The sequence below is a fragment of the Pseudophryne corroboree genome, chromosome 1 (assembly GCF_028390025.1).
Source record: "Pseudophryne corroboree isolate aPseCor3 chromosome 1, aPseCor3.hap2, whole genome shotgun sequence".
Lineage (NCBI taxonomy): Eukaryota > Metazoa > Chordata > Amphibia > Anura > Myobatrachidae > Pseudophryne > Pseudophryne corroboree.
The window spans coordinates 102,290,929-102,309,867 of NC_086444.1; the positions used below are offsets into that span (position 1 = coordinate 102,290,929).

The 18,939-nt window shown below is 50.0% G+C and overlaps 1 long non-coding RNA gene across 2 annotated transcripts in view; it reads left to right on the plus strand.

Annotated features, from left to right (window-relative positions):
• The first annotated feature begins 2,444 nt into the window (after positions 1 to 2,444).
• LOC134954535 (uncharacterized) overlaps positions 2,445 to 18,939 on the plus strand; it is a 226,300-nt gene continuing 209,805 nt past the window's right edge. For both annotated transcript variants that reach the window (XR_010185894.1, XR_010185940.1), the window contains exons 1-3: positions 2,445 to 2,720; positions 11,782 to 12,085; positions 13,840 to 14,051. This is a non-coding gene — a long non-coding RNA (uncharacterized LOC134954535). The remainder of the gene's footprint in view (positions 2,721 to 11,781; positions 12,086 to 13,839; positions 14,052 to 18,939) is intronic.

Here is an 18,939-nt window from a genome sequence, read left to right on the forward strand (position 1 = left end):
GCCGCTGAGGGGAGAAAGGTTGACTTACCCGCAGTTGCCGTGGAAATCAACGCATCCAATGCATCCCCAAACAGAGCCTGGCCTGTGAAGGGTAGGTTCTCCACGCTTTTCTTGGATTCTGCATCCACAGTCCATTGGCGTAGCTAGAGTCCTCTGCGTGCTGACACTGCCATTGAAGTAGTCCTTGCATTCAGCATTCCAAGGTCTTTCATGGCCTCCACCATGAATCCAGCAGAATCCTGTATGTGACGCAAAAACAAACCAATGTCACACCTATCCATAGTATCCAAGTCTTCTGGTAATGTGCCTGACCACTTTACTATGGCTTTAGAAATCCACACACAAGCAATAGTGGGCCTGTAGCAGTGTATATAGATTTGAGCGTAGTCTCAATCTTGCGGTCAGCCGGCTCCTTTAGGGCGGTTGAACCAGGGACAGGTAAAACCACCTTTTTAGACAACCTAGATACAGAAGCGTTTATTATAGGTGGAGTTTCCCATTTCTTTCTATCCTCTTCAGGGAAAGGGAAAGCAATGAGAATTCTTTTAGGGATTTGGAATTTTTTCTCTGGGTTTTCCCAGGATTTTTCAAATAAAGAGTTCAGCTCTTTAGAAGCAGGGAAGGTGAGAGAGGATTTCTTATTTTCTGTAAAATAAGATTCCTCTTCCGGCTCAGGTACCTTCTCAGTAATATGCAAAACATCTCTAATGGCTTCAATCATTAGCTGCACCCCTTTAGCAAGGGATGCATCCCCCCCCCCCTGCATATCCCCATCACCGTCCCCTGTGTCAGAGTCGGTATCAGTGTCAACTTGCATTATTTGGGCAAGTGTACGTTTTTTAGGGTATGTAGGTGGGGTATGGGGGGGAGTAGGAGCTGAATGCTGTAATCCCTCTACAGACTTTCTTAAAAACTGCGTCTTTCTCATTATGTGACATCCTTGATGAAATCTGTGATATCATTTCCCTTAAAGAATCCACCCTGGGGGTTCGGATTCGACAGGTTGGGAAAGCACATTGCAGTCCTGAGTACATGAGATAGACTCTTCAGGAGAAGATACACACTCTGCAGCACAGGATACAGAGCCCTTAGACATGGCAATGCAGATAAATACACATACATTACCTACACACACACACAGTAAAATGTCAGACACAGTTTGCCCCAGAGTACCTTCAGAGAGTCACAGAGTATAAGGAGCCAGCCACACAGCGCCCCAATAGACAGTTTATAGAATAAAATGGCCGGCGCTTACTGAGTAACAATAGGATAAACAGTTTACATAACACTCCGCCCCCCCCCCCCCCCCCCTTGTCTACAGGGCCGTAACTGGGTGTGTGCTTAGTGTGCCTGGCACACAGCGCACTTGCAGTAGGAGCACATTTGTGCTGTGTGCTCCCGATCGGCCGCCCTAGCAGATGCAGAGCTGTTCGGCACTGCGGGAGTACCTGCTGCAGGCACCTGACTTCTGCCGCTGGGGGTCATTCCGAGTTGATCGCAGCCAGCAACTTTTTGCTGCTGCTGCGATCAACTAGCCACACCTAGGGGGGAGTGTATTTTAGCTTAGCAGGGCTGCGATCACATGTGCAGCCCTGCTAAGCTAAAAAAAATTCACACAAAACAAGACCAGCCCTAGACCTACTTACCCTGTGCGATGGATCCAGCGATGATGGGATCGTCTTTGACGTCACTCCTCCGCCCTCCATTCTGCTGGACACACCTGCGTTATACTCACCACTCCCCGAAAACGGCTCCAAACGCTCTGGATCCGCCCAGCCACGCCTCCTTCCTGTCAATCTTTTTAGCAGTCGGCTCTGCGACCGTTTCCTTTGTAAGCCGCGACGTAACCCGGCGACCCCTGTCTCCGCGCAAAGTCGCTCACTGCGCCCGCCGCGCATGCGCATTCCGCACCCGTTCGCACCGCAGCGATAAACCACTGCGTGCGAACGGGTTGGAATGACCCCCACTGGTGCTGGGCAGCAGATCCCGACTCCAGTGCCTCCTCCTCCTCTCCCGGTACAGCTCCGCCTCCAGCCCAGGTGCCCCTGCTGCATGCTATTGGGGTTTTTTATTAAAGGGGCGTGGTCACGGATGTCCGTGATTAGGCCACGCCCCCGACTTTTGCCTGGCCCTCGGTGATTATATGTGTGTGGCCCAGCCTTGCCTGCTACCTCTGCGGGACCTGCAGGCAACATGTATGTATGTGTGTGTGCATTGGCGGATCCAGGGGGGCGCACTCGGGCCCATGCCCCCCCTGTTGTTACCCAGGAATTGATGTTGGGGAGTGGGGACACAAAACATAAAAAAACACCGGGTCCCGACTCCCTCAGGACGCGCTGTGAGTTGCAACGCTGTCCTGTCCTGCGCTGTCAATCAGTGTGGTGGGAGGGACGGAACGGAGGGAGGAACTTGGAAGAGGTGGAGACCATGAACAGTGTGATCTCCCGCCCTCCCCTCCTCCTCTGCTCCGCATGCTCTCCCCCCACGATTAACTCCGCTGCTGTACCTGAGGTGGGGGCAGTTCGGTCCCTGGTCCCCCAGATGGATGCCGTCGCTCTTCCCCTCTTCTACCTCCTCAACCATGCGGCCGCTCCCTCCGCGTTTTCCGCTCCCCCCTGGCCGCATCCTGTGACTCCATGCTGGCGGCATTGTGGCCTCATGCGGATCGGACTATACCCCCCCGGCCAGGCCTGACAGCGCTGCTGCTCACAGTGTCCATGGTAAGCGGTGGGGGCCTGGTCCCTGGAGGGAGTTATTTGGTGGGGTTTCTGGCTGCACTCTCTCCTGCCTCTCTGTCCCTACCCCCTTGGTGCCTCTGTCCCTACCCCCTGGTGCCTCTGTCCCTACCCCCTGGTGCCTCTGTCCTTACCCCCTGGTGCCTCTGTCCCTACCCCCTGGTGCCTCTGTCCCTACCCCTTGGTGCCTCCGTCCCTACCTACTGGTGCCTCTGTTTCTACTCCCTGGTGCCTCTGTCCCTTCCCCCTGGTGCCTCTGTCCCTACCCCCTGGTGCCTCTGTCCTTACCCCCTGGTGCCTCTGTCCTTACCCCCTGGTGCCTCTGTCCCTACCCCCTGGTGCCTCTGTCCCTACCCCCTGGTGCCTCCGTCCCTACCTACTGGTGCCTCTGTTCCTACTCCCTGGTGCCTCTGTCCCTACCCCCTGATGCCTCCGTCCCTACCCCCTGCTGCCTCCGTCCCTACCCCCTGCTGCCTCCATCCCTACCCCCTGGTGCCGGCTAAGTCCCTACCCCCTGGTGCCTCTGTCCCTACTCCTTGCTACCTTTGTCCCTACCCCCTAGTACCTCTCTCTGTCCCTATCCCCTGGTGCCTCTCTTTGTACCTATTCCCTGGTGCCTCTGTCCCTACCCCCTGATGCCTCCGTCCCTACCCCCTGCTGCCTCCGTCCCCACCCCTTGCTGCCTCCATCCCTACCCCCTGGTGCCGGCTAAGTCCCTACCCCCTGGTGCCTCTGTCCCTACTCCTTGCTACCTTTGTCCCTACCCCCTGGTGCCTCTCTCTGTCCCTATCCCCTGGTGCCTCTCTTTGTACCTATTCCCTGGTGCCTCTGTCCCTACCCCCTGGTGCCTCTGTCCCTACTCCTTGCTCTCTCTGTCCCTATTCCCTGGTGCCTCTCTCTGTCCCTGCTACCTCTGTCCCTATTCCCTGGTGCCTCTCTCTGTCCCTACTCCCTGCTGCATCTGTCGCTACTCCCTAGTACCATATAAAACTTGTATAACATGCTCTACCTGGCGCAATGTATATAGAACACTAACTGGTGCAATGTGTGTAACGTGTTCTACCTGGTGCAGTGTATATAACGTGTTCTACCTGGCGCAATCTATATTTCTCTGACGTCCTAGTGGATGCTAGGTACTCCGTAAGGACCATGGGGTATAGACGGGCTCCAGACCTCAGTTAGTAGCCCGGCCAGAGCTGGATGCACCCTAGGTTCCTAGAAAAGAAAGTATTTGTTAGGTTTTTTATTTTCAGTGAGATCTGCTGGCAACAGACTCACTGCTACGTGGGACTGAGGGGAGAGAAGCGAACCTACCTGCTTGCAGCTAGCTTGGGCTTCTAAGGCTACTGGACACCATTAGCTCCAGAGGGATCGAACACAGGCCCAGTCCTCGGTCGTCCGGTCCCGGAGCCGCGCCGCCGTCCCCCTTGCAGAGCCAGAAGAACGAAGAGAAGTTGAAAATCGGCGGCTGAAGACTCCAGTCTTCATTAAGGTAGCGCACAGCACTGCAGCTGTGCGCCATTGCTCCCTTAGCACACCACACACTCCGGTCACTGATAGGTGCAGGGCGCTGAAGGGGGGGGGGGGGGGGCGCCCTGGGCAGCAATTAAATTACCTTACTTGGCGAAAAGCACATAATACAGTCTGATAAACTGTATATGTGCATTAACCCCCACCATTAAAGTACATAAAAGGACAGAAGCCCGCCGCTGAGGGGGCCGGGCCTTCTTCCTCAGCACACCGGCGCCATTTTCTCTTCACAGCTCAGCTGGAAGGAAGCTCCCCAGGCTCTCCCCTGCAGTATCCTGGTACACAAAGGGTAAAAAAGAGAGGGGGGGCACATAAATTTATGCGCAAAACTGTGTATATAAGCTGCTATAGGGGAAAAATCACTCAGTATAGTGTACATCCCTGTATTATATAGCGCTGTGGTGTGTGCTGGCATACTCTCTCTCTCTCTGTCTCTCCAAAGGGCCTGGTGGGGGAACTGTCTTCAAATAGAGCATCCCCTGTGTGTGTGGTGTGTCGGTACGCGTGTGTCGACATGTCTGAGGTAAAAGGCTCCTCTAAGGAGGTGATAGAGCGGATATGTGTGTGGGAGGGTGTCTCCGTCGACAACGCCGACACCTGTTTGGATATGTGTAAGTGCTGAGGTAAAATTATTGCACAAAAGGTTAGGGAACAGAAAGGAAATCTACCCTGGTCTGTCCCTATGTCACAGAGTCCTTCAGAGTCTCTCTATGTTTACTATCCAAAATAACAAAGTATCGACACGGAATTTAACTCCACTGTCGACTACGATAATGCAAAGTTACAGCCAAGAGGGCTAAAAGATATTCAATATATGATTATTGGAATAAAAGATGATTTGCATATCACTGATGACTCATCTGTCCCTGACACGAGAGTACACATGTTAAGGGGAAGAATGCTGAGGTAAATTTCCCTCCTCTCATGAGGAAAAACAGCGGGAATCTCCAGACAAGAGACGGCAGCTTCCCACAAGAGAATTCTCAGGCTGTATCCTTTCCCCACTAGGGCCAGGATGTGTTGAGAATCTTCCCCTTGGGTGTCCTGTTTGCACTAGCTATTCTCAGAGATCCTGCAGATAGTGTGCACATTCTAGTATACTACCCAGACCGGCGATTGTGTCGGCATGGGTTTATAGCGCTGTGGCAGCGTGGACAGGTACCTTATCAGCAGAGATTGAGACCCTAGTATGCATATAAATATTTTAAGATGCTGTCTTAAGTGATAGATATATAATTATAAAGCATGCCCAAAGGGACATGAGTATACTGGGTCCTAGAGACAAAAGCTATGTCGATTTCTGCTTGACGTGTCCTGTAGAATATACATTGGACAGATGATGCCGATTTAAGAGGCATATGGAAGGCTGAGGATTGTGTGGAGAAAGGTTCTTGGGCCTGGTCTCCACAGCTATAGCTGGTAATTCTGATATTTTGCCTTATATTCCTGCACAGCCTAGGAAAGCACGACATTATTAAATGCAGCTTTTCGAATAAAGAAACAAGAAAGTCTGAGGTGCGTCCTTTCTTGTCAGAGCCGGGGGCAGAGGAAAGAAGCTGTACAACACAGCTAGTCCCCAGGAACAGAAGTCCTCCCCGGCCTCTACAAAAATCCACCGCATGTCGCTGGGGCTCCACAGGCGGAGCTAGGCCCGGTGGGGACACGCCTTCGTAAGTTCAGCCACAAGTGGGTTCACTCCCTGTTAGATCCCTAGGCAATAGAAATTGTATCGCAGGGATACAGGTTGGACTGTGAGAAGATGCCCCCTCACTGAGGACCCGGCGGGCTTCCCCCCAAGAGAGGGAGCCAGTGTTACCTGCAATTCGTAAATTGTATCTTCAACAGGTGGTGGTCAAGGGTCCCCTCCTTCAACAAGAGGGTGTTATTATTCGACCATGTTATAATCCCGAAACCAGACAGTTCGGTTAGACCCATATTGTATTAAAATCCCTGAACATATACCGGAAAAGGTTCAGGTTCAAGATGGAATCGCTAAGAGCGGTCATTGCAAGCCTGAAATGAATCGGGACATAAGGGATGCATACCTTCGTGTCCCCATTTATCCACCTCATCAGGCGTACCTCAGAATTGCGGTACGGGATTGTCATTACCAATTTCACCAAGGTAATGGCGGATATGATGGTGCTCCTGCGGAAGCAAGGTGTCACTATTATCACATGCTTGGATGATCTCCTCATAAAAGCGAGATCAAGAGAGCAGTTGCTGGACAGCGTATCACCTTCTCTGGAAGTGAAACGGCAACACGACTGGATTCTATATATTCCGAAGTCGCAGTTGGTTCCTACAGCTCATCTGCCTCGCCTAGGCATGATCCTAGACACAGACCAGAAGAGGGTTTATCTCCCGATAGAGAGAGCTCAGGAGCTCATGACACTGGTCAGGAATCCATTGAAAACCAAAACAGGTGTCAGTGCATCACTGCACTCGAGTCCTGGGAAGGATGATGGCATCTTACGAGGCCATCCCCTTCGGCTGGTTCCATGCAAGGACAATGGAACTTACTGGACAAGTGGTCCGGATCACATCTTCAGATGCATCGGTTAATCACCCTATCCCCCAGGGCCAGGGTGTCTCTCCTGTGGTGGCTGCGGAGTGCTCACCTTCTCGAGGGCCGCAGATTCGGCATTCAGGACAGGGTCCTGGTGACCACGGATGCAAGCCTCCGAGGGTGGGGAGCAGTTACACAGGGAAGAAAATTCCAAGGTTTGTGGTCAAGCCAACAGACTTGCCTTCACATCAATATCCTGGAACTAAGGGCCATATACAACGCCCTAAGTCAAGCGGAGTTCCTGCTTCGCGACCAACCGGTTCTGATCCAGTCAGACCGCAGGGGCTCATGTAAACCGCCAGGGCGGCACAAGGAGCAGGATGGCGAGGGTAGAAGCCACCAGAATTCTTCGCTGGGCGGAGAATCAAGTAAGCGCACTGTCAGCAGTGTTCATTCCGGGAGTGGACACGACCTCCACCCGGGAAAGTAGTGACTTCATCAGGAAGTCTTCACGCAGTTTTGCAAATTGATGGAAACTGCCTCAGGTGGACTACATGGCGTCCCACCTCAATAAAAAGATAAAAAAGGTTTTACGTTGGGTCAAGGGACTCTCAGGCGATAGCTGTGGTCGCACTAGTAACACCGTGGGTGTTCCAGTCGGTCTATATATTCCCTCCTCTTCCTCTCAGACCCAAGGGCTGAGAATTGTAATAAACGGAGGAGTGTGAACAATATTCTTTGCTCCGGATTGGCCAAGAAGGACTCGGTACCCGGAACTGCAAGAAATGCTCTCAGAGGACCCATGGCCTCTGCCTCTCAGTCAGGACATGTTGCAACAGGGACCCTGTCTGATCCAAGACTTACCGTGGCTGCGTTGGACGGCATGGCGGTTGAACGCCGGATCCTAGCGGAAAAGGGCATTCCGGATGCAGTTATTCCTACGCTGATAAAGGCTAGGAAAGACGTGACAGCAAGACTTTTTCACTGTATATGGCGAAAATAGGTTGCTTGGTGTGTGGCCGGGAAGGCCCTACAGAGGAATTCCAGGGGGGTCGATTCCTGCACTTCCTACAGTCAGGAGTGACTATGGGCCTAAAATTAGGATCCATAAAGACCAAGATTTCGGCCCTATCCCTTTTTCTCTCAAAAAGAACTGGCTTCACTGCCTGAAGTTCGGACGTTGTTACAGGGGTGCTGCATATTCAGCCCCTTTTGTGCCTCCAGTGGCACCTTGGGATCTTAACGTGTGTTGGATTCCTAAAATCCCACTGGTTTGAGCCACTTAAGACCGTGGAGCTAAAATATCTCACGTGGAAAGTGGTCATGCTTTTGGCCTTAGCTTGGACTAGGCGTGTGTCAGAATTGGCGGCTTTGTCATGTAAAAGCCCATATCTGATCTTCCATATGGAAAGGGCAAAATGGAGGACTCGTCCCCAATTTCTTCCTAAGGTGGTATCATCGTTTCATTTGAACCAACCTATTGTGGTGCCTGTGGCTACTAGGGACTTGGAGGATTCCAAGTTGCTGGACGTAGTCCGGGCCCTGAAACTTTATGTTTCCAGGACAGCTAGAGTCAGAAAAACTGACTCGCTATTTATCCTGCATGCACCCAACAAGCTGGGTGCTCCTGCTTCAAAGCAGACTATTGCTCGCTGGATCTGTAGCACGATTCAGCTTGCACATTCTGCGGCTGGACTGCCGCATCCTAAATTAGTAAAAGCCCATTCCACGAGGAAGGTGGGCTCTTCTTGGGCGGCTGCCCGAGGAGTCTCGGCTTTACAACTTTGCCGAGCAGCTACTTGGTCGGGTTCAAACACTTTTGCAAAATTCTACACTTTTGCAAAATTCTACAAGTTTGATAGCCTGGCTGAGGAGGACCTTGAGTTTGCTCATTCGGTGCTGCAGAGTCATCCGCACTCTCCCGCCCGTTTGGGAGCTTTGGTATAATCCCCATGGTCCTTACGGAGTACCCAGCATCCACTAGGACGTCAGAGAAAATAAGAATTTACTCACCGGTAATTCTATTTCTCGTAGTCCGTAGTGGATGCTGGGAGCCCGTCCCAAGTGCGGACTCTCTGCAATACATGTATATAGTTATTGCTTAACTAAAGGGTTATTGTATGAGCCATCTGTTGAGAGAGGCTTAGTTATTGTTCATACTGTTAACTGGGTATAGTTATCACGAGTTGTACGGTGTGATTGGTGTGGCTGGTATGAGTCTTACCCTGGATTCCAAATCCTTTCCTAGTAATGTCAGCTCTTCCGGGCACAGTTTCCCTAACTGAGGTCTGGAGGAGGGGCATAGAAGGAGGAGCCAGTGCACACCAGATATAGTACCTAATCTTTCTTTTAAGAGTGCCCAGTCTCCTGCGGAGCCCGTCTATACCCCATGGTCCTTACGGAGTACCCAGCATCCACTACGGACTACGAGAAATAGAATTACCGGTGAGTAAATTCTTATTAACGTGTTCTACCTGGCGCAATCTATATAACGTGTTCTACCTGGCGCAATCTATATAACGTGCTCTACCTGGCGCAATCTGTATAAAGTGTTCTACCTGGCGCAGTGTGTGTAACGTGCTCTACCTGGCGCAGTGTGTATAACGTGCTCTACCTGGCGCAATCTATATAGCGTGCTCTACCTGGTGCAGTGTGTATAACGTGTTGTAACTCGCGCAATCTGTATAACGTGTTCTACCTGGCTCTGTCTGTATAACGTGTTCTACTTGGCGCAATCTGTATAGCGTGCTCTACCTGGCGCAGTGTGTATAACGTGCTCTACTTGGCGCAGTGTGTATAACATGCTCTACCTGGTGCAATGTGTGTAACGTGCTCTGCCTGGCGCAGTTTGTGTAACGTGCTCTACCTGGCGCAGTGTGTATAACGTGCTCTACCTGGTGCAGTGTGTATAATGTGCTCTACCTGGTGCAGTGTGTATAATGTGCTCTACCTGGCGCAGTGTGTATAACGTGCTCTACCTGGTGCAGTGTGTATAACGTGCTCTACCTGGTGCAGTGTGTGTAACATGCTCTACCTGGTGCAGTGTGTATAACGTGCTCTACCTGGTGCATTGTGTATAACGTGTTCTACCTGGCGCAATGTGTATAGGGTGTTCTAACTGGCGCAATGTGTGTAACGTGCTCTACCTGGTGCAATGTGTGTAACGTGCTCTACCTGGCGCAGTTTGTGTAACATGCTCTACCTGGCGCAGTGTGTGTAACGTGCTCTACCTGGTGCAGTGTGTATAATGTGCTCTACCTGGCGCAGTGTGTATAACGTGCTCTACCTGGTGCATTGTGTATAACGTGTTCTACCTGGCGCAATGTGTATAGGGTGTTCTAACTGGCGCAATGTGTGTAACGTGCTCTACCTGGTGCAATGTGTATATAACGTGCTCTACCTGGTGCAATGTGTATATAACGTGCTCTACCTGTGTGGTGTAATGTGAATTGGTACTGTTATGTGGCCATGCTCTTTCCCCATGAAGCCACACGCCTAATTTTTTGGGGTGCGCCTTAGGCGCGCACTGTCCTTGGTTTGAAGTATGGCAGGTGGAGCACCAATTTACTTTCTGCCAAAGGGCACTGAAATGTCTACTTACAGCTCTGGTGCAGTGTCCTGCATGCTACACAGCCCAGCAGCATTGTCACCCCCTCCTCCCCCCGCAATACTTTTGTAGTGTCGAAATCAAGTCTGTTTTTATATTTGAATAATTAATAAGATTAATATGAACCTTCATTCCGAGGGGCCCAGAAAAGGACAGATAGGACCCCAATTTTTAAAAGTGAGGGGTCCGTGGGACCCACTTTTTTTTGGGCTCAGCGCAATCACTGACACTTCTTTCTTTTTTTCAAAAGGAGAACCACACTCCTTATCTGGGAGCACGCGTGCCTTAGGTGCATGTAAATATAACTATTACCGTTCCCCTATCATGGTGCCCCCCCTTTCATTTTCTTCTGGATCCGCCTGTGTGTGTGTGTGTGTGTGTGTGTGTGTGTGTGTGTGTGTGTGTGTCTGAGTATGTGGTGCGGGGGAAGGATAGGGTCGGGAGACTTGAGGGGACAGGTTGCATACCTCCCAACTTTGTTCCCCCATGAAGAGGGACACACGCGCGGCGCTCCCGAAAAGGGTGTGTGGCCTATGAAAAGGGGGCGTGGCTTCGCGGGAGGACCCGCGATCGCGAGCCACGCCCCCGTTTTCGTAACTGAGGGGTCATGCCCAGCGCTCTGTGAGCTGCTGGCATGCCCTCTCTCCCACTGTCTGCGCTGAATAGACGCTGTGCGCATGCGCACAGCGTCTATTCACTGCTGCTCTATGCAGAGCAACGAGTGCAGGAGCCTCCCAACTGCCCCCCCCCCCACCGCGGGACACTGTGGCCCGCGGGTGGGACAGCGGGACAGTCACCAAAAAACGGGACTGTCCCGCGAAAATCGGGACAGTTGGGAGGTATGAGGTTGTGTGGCCCAGCCCTGCCTGCTACGTCTGCGGGACCTGCAGGTAACATGTATCTATGTATGTATGTTGCGTGTGTGTGTGTGTGTGTGTGGTGGGGGGGAGGGGCAGGAGACTGGAGGGGACAGGCTGTGTGTGGCCCAGCCCTGCCTGCTACATCTGTGGGGACATGGAGGTAACATGTATGAATGTATGTACATACAGTATGTATATATGCATGCATGTATGTGTCTGTGTGGGGGAGGTGGGGTGACTGGAGGGGACAGGCTGTTTGTGTGTGTGTGTGGCAACTGGGGGATAACAGTCTGTGTGTGTGGGTTGCGTATGTGTGACTGGCGGTCAGGAGACCGCCGGTCACAATACCGACATCGGGATCCCAGCTTTTATATGGCCGGCAGGGAGCAAACGCAACAAAGCCTCTTGCGGGCTCGCTGCGTAGTGGGCTTGGTGGCTCGTTGCGCTTGCTACAGTTTTTATTCCCACTCTATGGGGGAGGCACAAGGGCACGTTCCATCCCATGTTGTTTCTGACACTTTTTTTTTTCTTTTTAAACAGGGACCTACGGCAGTGTGGTGCAGTAAAGGGGCATGCAGCAGCAGTGTCATCGCAGTACTCAGAGGAGGAGGCGGTCCAGCCAATCCGGACCCACCTCTCACCTTTTTTCCCCTCTCTGCCGCTGTTGCCCGACATCACAATTCCACAAAAACTAGAAGAGGGGACCTGCTGCTGCCAGTGCTGAAAGGAGGACCCGCTGCTAGCGGCACTAATGAGAAGGGGGACCCGCTGCTAGCGGCACTAATGAGAAGGGGGACCCGCTGCTAGCGGCACAAATGAGAAGGGGGACCCGCTGCTGCCTGAGGTACACAGTGCTGATTGTACTTAAGGGGACGATGACACACAGTGACACTTGTATTGGGGATAGGGGGACAGAGCGAGGTACACAGTGCCACATGTACACCTCCCCTCTCACCAGAGGCAGAACTCTGGGAGGGGACGGAGTCAGCTGCCGCCGGGCTCCTGCTTTGAAGGGGGGCACCTCTCCTGTTCTATATGTTCAGCGACATTAATCAATTAAGTTAATTGACAGCAGCCGGTATCTCTTCCCCACTAGTCACTACACCTTACAAGTCACGCCCTCTTTATTATAGATATACTGGAAGCAGACACCTTCTGATGAAGCTATTTGCTCCTATAAAGGAAACATGAGAATTCTAACTATATGAAGTTATTTCTCTGACAATTACACGTAATTTCATATAGTTAGAATTGTCACACTTCCTGTGCAAGAGCAGATATCTCCATCAGTAAGGTGCATGCTTCCAGTGTAATAGGTTGTGGGTTCTAATCCTGGATATGACACTTGCAAATTAATTGTCAGAGAAATAATCAGCATTGGGAGTGACTGAGCAGATCTATGTAGGGTGTGGCTGGACTCCTACATAGATCTGCCTAGTTGCAACGGTTTTGTAGTAGCTTCATATAGTTAGAATCTGCAGGCTTGCTATGCAGGAGCAAATGTGTGTGTATATATATATATATATATATATAGAGAGAGAGAGAGAGAGGGGGGGGGGGTGGGGGGGCACCAATATTTTCCTTGCCTCCGGGCAACTGGGTCAAACTTACGCCACTGCCTCTCACTCCCCCACCTCTTTCACTTCTCTCCCCATTTCTCTCTCTCCCTCTTTCTTTCTTTCTTTTTCTCTTTCTTTCTTTCTTTCTTTCTTTCTTTCTTTCTTTCTTTCTTTCTTTCTTTCTTTCTTTCTTTCTCTCTCTCCCCCTCTCTCTCCTGCTTTCGGTCCCCTCCATCTCCCTCTCTCACCAAATCTCATCTTTCTTTCTAACTCTCTCTCTATCTCTCTTTCTTTTTTCTATTTTTCATTCTCGTTATTTCACTTTTTCTTTCTCTTTCTCTGCCCCCTCTCCAAATCTTTGCCATGTTCTCACTCCTCCGACCCCCTCTCCCTCTTTCAACCCTCTCTCTCACCCCCTGTCTCACTTAACTTTTTCTCTCATCCTCCATCTCTCTCACCTCTCTTTCTCTCTCTCAACTCTCTCACCATCACTCTGTCTCACCTCTCGCTCTCTTTCTTTCTCTCTCTTGAACCCTCTTTCTCCCCGTCACTCCCTCTTTCTTTTGCGTTCTCCTTTTCTTTCTCTCTTTCCCTCTCTCTCTCTCTCTCTCTCTCTCTCTCTCATCTCCCTCACACTCTCTCTAATCTCCCTCACTCTGCTCCCCCACTTTATCAACCCTCTCTGTTTTTTTCTCTCTCCTCCTCTCTCTATCTTTCTCCCCCTCGTGCTTCTCTCTCTCCTCTCTCACACTGCTTTCTCTTCCCTGCTGTCTCTCACGCTCTCGTTCCCTCCTCTTTCTCTCTCTCCCTTCTCTTTCACTCTCATCCCCACTCTGTCTCACCTTTCTTTCTTTCTTTCTTTCTTTCTTTCTTTCTTTCTTTCTTTCTTTCTTCCCCCTCCCTCTCTCTCACCCCCCTGCCTGTCCCCTCTGTCATCCCCTTCTCTCTTTCTTTCTCTCCTCTGTTCTCTCTCTTCCCCCTGACCCCTCTCTCTCACACCTCCGCTTTTGTCTCACCTCTTTCACTCTCTTTCTTATAGTGAGGACTCGGCCTGAAGAACATCTTACAGAGGACCCCTGGAGAGAGGGCAATAGGAGCACTCCGGTGGAAGTCGAAATTGGAGGAGTCGTGCCAGCTGCCAGATAGGATCGGCAAGGACCCTCTGTGCAGCAGGAGCAGCGTGTTACAGTGTTATACATCCTGGGCCTGCTCAGGAGTTCGGAAGTGGCAGAAGAACCGCAATGCAGAGTGGTGAGAGACATGGGTTTTTTTTTTGTTTACTGATGCCCTTCTGCTGCATACCCTGCCCTGTAAGGCTACCCTGCCCTGTGAAGGGGGGGGGGGGGGGGGGCGCCGGTGCTGTTTCTTGCACACAGCGCTGAAATGTCTAGTTACGGCAATGCCTGTCTATAGCACCCTGGTACCGCAGAGGTACAGTATGCTGGAGTTATGAGGAGGTCAGCGTCTCATCTGTGTGATCTGCAGGGAGAAAATGGCGCTGGTGAGTTCTGGATCCGCTCTGAGGAGAAGCCCCGCCCCCTGTAATGGCGCATCTTCCCGCACATAACAGATTATACTGGTCTGAGGTATTTGTGCTGCTAACAGCGGGATTAGCCCCTGTTAGCATATTTTACCAGTGTAGGGTATGTGCGCTGGCCCAGGACGCCCCTCACAGAGCCGTACACCAAGTACCGCTGAGCCTTCCGGAGCGCAGCCTGACAGAGCTGTGCTCCCACCCTTGTGCTGCCATTCCCACCGGCAACCCACTTCCCGGACCGCCGGTGTCCTACTCACCACTCTTCTTTCTTCTGGCTCTGTTAGGGGGTGGCGGCCGTGCTGCGGTAATGAGCGGTCGCCTCATGGGCTTGCGATCAACACCCTCAGGAGCTCAGTGTCCTGTCATCGGAGATAGAGAACCATTAATTTCTAGAGTTGGTTCCTACTCCCCCCTAAGTCCCACGAAGCAGGGAGGCTGTTGCCAGCAGCCTGCCTGTAACTAACTCACCTCAAAAAATAATAAAACTAGAAAAACTCCTAGGAGCTCCTCTAGCTGTGACCGGCTCCTGCGGGCACATTTTCTAAACTGAGTCTGGTAGGAGGGGCATAGAGGGAGGAGCCAGCCCACACTATTAAACTCATAAAGTGCCCATGGCTCCCAAAGGACCCTTCTATACCCCATGGTACTAAATGCAACCCCAGCATCCTCTAGGACGTAAGAGAAATAATAATACTACTAATAATAATAACAACAACAACAACAACATAATAATAATAATAATAATAATAATAATAACATGAGCAGTAGGGAGCACATCACCCTGTCCTTTTGATTCTTACATTGCATTAGGACAACCAGATTATTGACAGTTATCTGACACATTTTAAATCTTTAAAGAACATGAATTAACAGCTGTGAAGTAAAATTTAGACATTACTGTTGAAACTGCTGTAACACCAAACAACTATTATTATTATTATTATTATTACATTTTATTTATAAGGCGCCACATGTGTTTCGCAGCGCCGTACAAAGGACAGTACAGGGGACAAAACATTGCATTACAGTAAATAAATAACAGAAATAGAGTACAGGTAACAGAGCACCACACATTCTCAAGACATAGTACAGCTAAGATGTAAGTATTGATGGAGTGATCATCGTACTACTAGAGGCTGGTGGCCATAGATGGAGATGAGCCTTTACTAGCAGGATAAAAATGGTCGTTGAGTAGGGGAGAGCTGCGAGTGAAATGTGTTGAGACGAGGGCTTAGATAACAAGAGGAAAGAGGGCCCTGCTCTGAAGAGCTAACAATCTAGTGGGGAGGGGCGACAGACAGATGACAAGAGGTGCAGGCAAGCGGGAGGTAGCCTGATGGCAGTATGCAAGCAAAGCTGAGATGTTCACGGCATGAGGAAGGGGGGGTGGAGGCGCGGCTTCAGTTCTGGGTTATGCATTAGAAGGGTACGCTTTGATGAATAGGTGGGTTTTTAGAGCCCGTTTGAAGCTTTGCAAGGTTGGGGAGAGTCTAATGGAGCGGGGCAGTGCGTTCCACTGAAGGGGTGCAGCACGTGCAAAATCCTGAACTCGTGCATGGGAAGCAGTGACCAGGGCGGTGGAGAGGCGACGGTCATTAGTCGACCGTAGGGGGCGGGAGGGAGTATGAAGGGAAAGGAGGTTGGAGATGTAGGGAGCAGTGGAATTAGACATGGCCTTGTATGTGAGGGTGAGGAGTTTGAAGAGGATTCTGTAGGGGAATGGGAGCCAGTGTAGATTTTGTTGAAGGGGAGTGGCAGATGTGGTGCGGCGGGAGAGGAAGATAAGCCTAGCTGCGGAGTTCAGGACAGATTGGAGGGGAGCAAGATGGGAGCAAGTGAGGCCAGTGAGGAGGACATTGCAGTAATCAAGTCGTGAGATGACCAGTGAGTGGATGATGAGTTTAGTTGCACTCTGGGAGAGATATGGCCTGATACGAGCAATGTTGCGTAGCTGGAAACGACAGGATTGTGCCAGAGCTTGGATGTGGGGTGCAAAGGAGAGGGAGGAGTCAAGAGTGACGCCCAGGCAGCGGAGTTGGGGAACGGGGGAGATGGTGGTGTTGTCAACAATGATGGAGATATTGGTCGGGGGTGTTGCTCTGGATGGGGGGAAGATGATGAGTTCCGTTTTGTCCATGTTGAGCTTTAGTGAGCGTTCAGACATCCAACTATGGAAGAGTCTTCCTGGGACATACAGATGTGTCTTCATACGCCTAGCCTCAATATGCTACGTGGTGCGAGACGCCTGTGGGAGTGAGCCATGCCAAGAGGTGTAGCGTTGTGATGTTTTCTTTAAATTTGCATCTTACTTGCAATGCAGACACAGCAAAACACCACTCAGTCTGTAGGAGAGACAGGGGTGTGGTATAGTAGATCTACAGCATCTAGTTATACATTAGGTCGACCCCATGTGGTTGAGATACATTATGTTGACGGTCAAAAGGTCGACAGGGACAAAAGATCAACATGTAAAAGGTCGACAGTGGATAATGTTGGTAAAGGTAGACACAGAAATGGTCAACACAAGTTTTGTCATTTTTTTGGGAGTCGTTTTGTATGTTTTATCACATGTGACCACAATCAGTGGAATCGTATACCATCACGGGCTCACCATGCTTCGAGACAGGTTACTATTCCTAATCATAGTCCACGTGGATAGTAAATCAAGCAAAACTTGGGAAAACGTAAAAACCACCAAAAACTTGTATCGTCCATTTGTGTGTCGACCATTGTCACGTCAACCTTTTGTACCTGCCGACTTTTGTACCTGTTGAACTTAATGCATGTCGACCTTTCAAATGTCGACCTTTTGTTCCCTTTGACTTAATGCATGTCGACCTATCATCCAGACACCGGAGAAGTGCTGGGCTGCAATTATAACCGCACCGGAATTAGTTTTAACTATGTACAAAGTTGCAGATGAAGCCCTGGAACTTGGAGTGACAGAATGCTGGTGACTTATTCGCACACAGATGTATACGTTTTTAAATCTACCCCTCCTGTAGTGCAATGTAGTTTTACCAAGGTGCAGTTACTTGCTCTTTTTTACTTTATTTCCACCTGTTGGCGGCACTTGTCAATTATCTGTTTTACTTACATTTACTTGTAGTTGACCCTCCCCCGGCATCTCCTGACCGCCACTGTCTCCTTCACCCACCCCTTCCGTTGCTAATACCTATACAACATCTATAAACTTAACTTGAGAGCTCTTTGTTATTCAGTCCCACTGTCCTTTATTACATTTCAAGATGCTGACATACCTGGGACTCGAACCTATCCCCTGTGGCATTGCAGTCGGACACTCTATTCATTGAGCTATCTGCCCTTGCATAGAAAGCTAGAGAATTCTAACTATATGAAGCTTGCCTTGTACTTTGTGAAAAAATGATCAGAATTGCGGATGTAGTGTGTGGCTGCAATAGATTGGATGTGTGTCTGCACACTACATAGATCTGCTCAATTCAAATAGTTAGAAATCTCATGGGAAAAGTCATTAGGTCGACACAGCTTAGGTCGACAGTCATTAGGTCGACCATTGAAGGTCGACATGCATTAGGTCGTCATGGTCAATAGGTCGACGTGGTCATTATGTCGACATGTATGCAGGATAAAACCCTGGGTATGGAAGTGTAATCCCCCAGTCCGCGGGTGTACTGATGTCTTTACTTCAAGCTGATGGTCTTCAGGTACCTCATCGCTACCAGCACACCGTGACAGAGAGGCAAGTGTGAGATTCCCTTTGTTAAGCAGACACAGACTGGCCCGTAATAAATACAACACAATTTAATTGTATTAATAATTAAAAAGGAGTCACAGGAGTAATAAGAACAAGAACTTTGCACCTTTAGGCTAATACTAGCAAGTAAAACAGATAACAAGCCAGTTTTGGCTTTGTGCAACTTAGACATGTACTATTAGAAATTGCAATTAGGCAGGTGAGTTTGTGGAGACAGGTAAGCAAGTTGGTGTCTTAATATAGCACAGTCTCATATAATCAGCAATGATAATTAAGCAGGTAAATTGCGGGAACAGGTAAGCAAGCTGGCGTCTTTATATAACACAGTCTTGTATAACCAGCGTTGGTAATTAAGCAGGCAAATTGCGGGAACAGGTAAGCAAGCTGGCGTCTTTATATAACAGTCTCGTATAACCAGCGTTGATACTTAAGCAGGTAAATTGCGGGAACAGGTAAGCAAGCTGGCGTCTTTATATAACACAATCTCGTATAACCAGCGTTGATAATGAAGCAGGTAAATTGTGGAAACAGGTAAGCAGGCTGGCGTCTTTATATAACACAGTCTCGTATAACCAGCGTTGATAATGAAGAAGGTAAATTGCGGGAACAGGTAAGCAAGCTGGCGTCTTTATATCACACTGTCTCGTATAACCAGCATTGATAATTAAGCAGGTAAATTGTGGAAACAGGTAAGCAGGCTGGCGTCTTTATATAACACAGTCTCGTATAACCAGCGTTGATAATGAAGAAGGTAAATTGCGGGAACAGGTAAGCAAGCTGGCGTCTTTATATCACACAGTCTCGTATAACCAGCATTGATAATTAAGCAGGTAAATTGTGGGAACAGGTAAGCAAGCTGGCGTCTT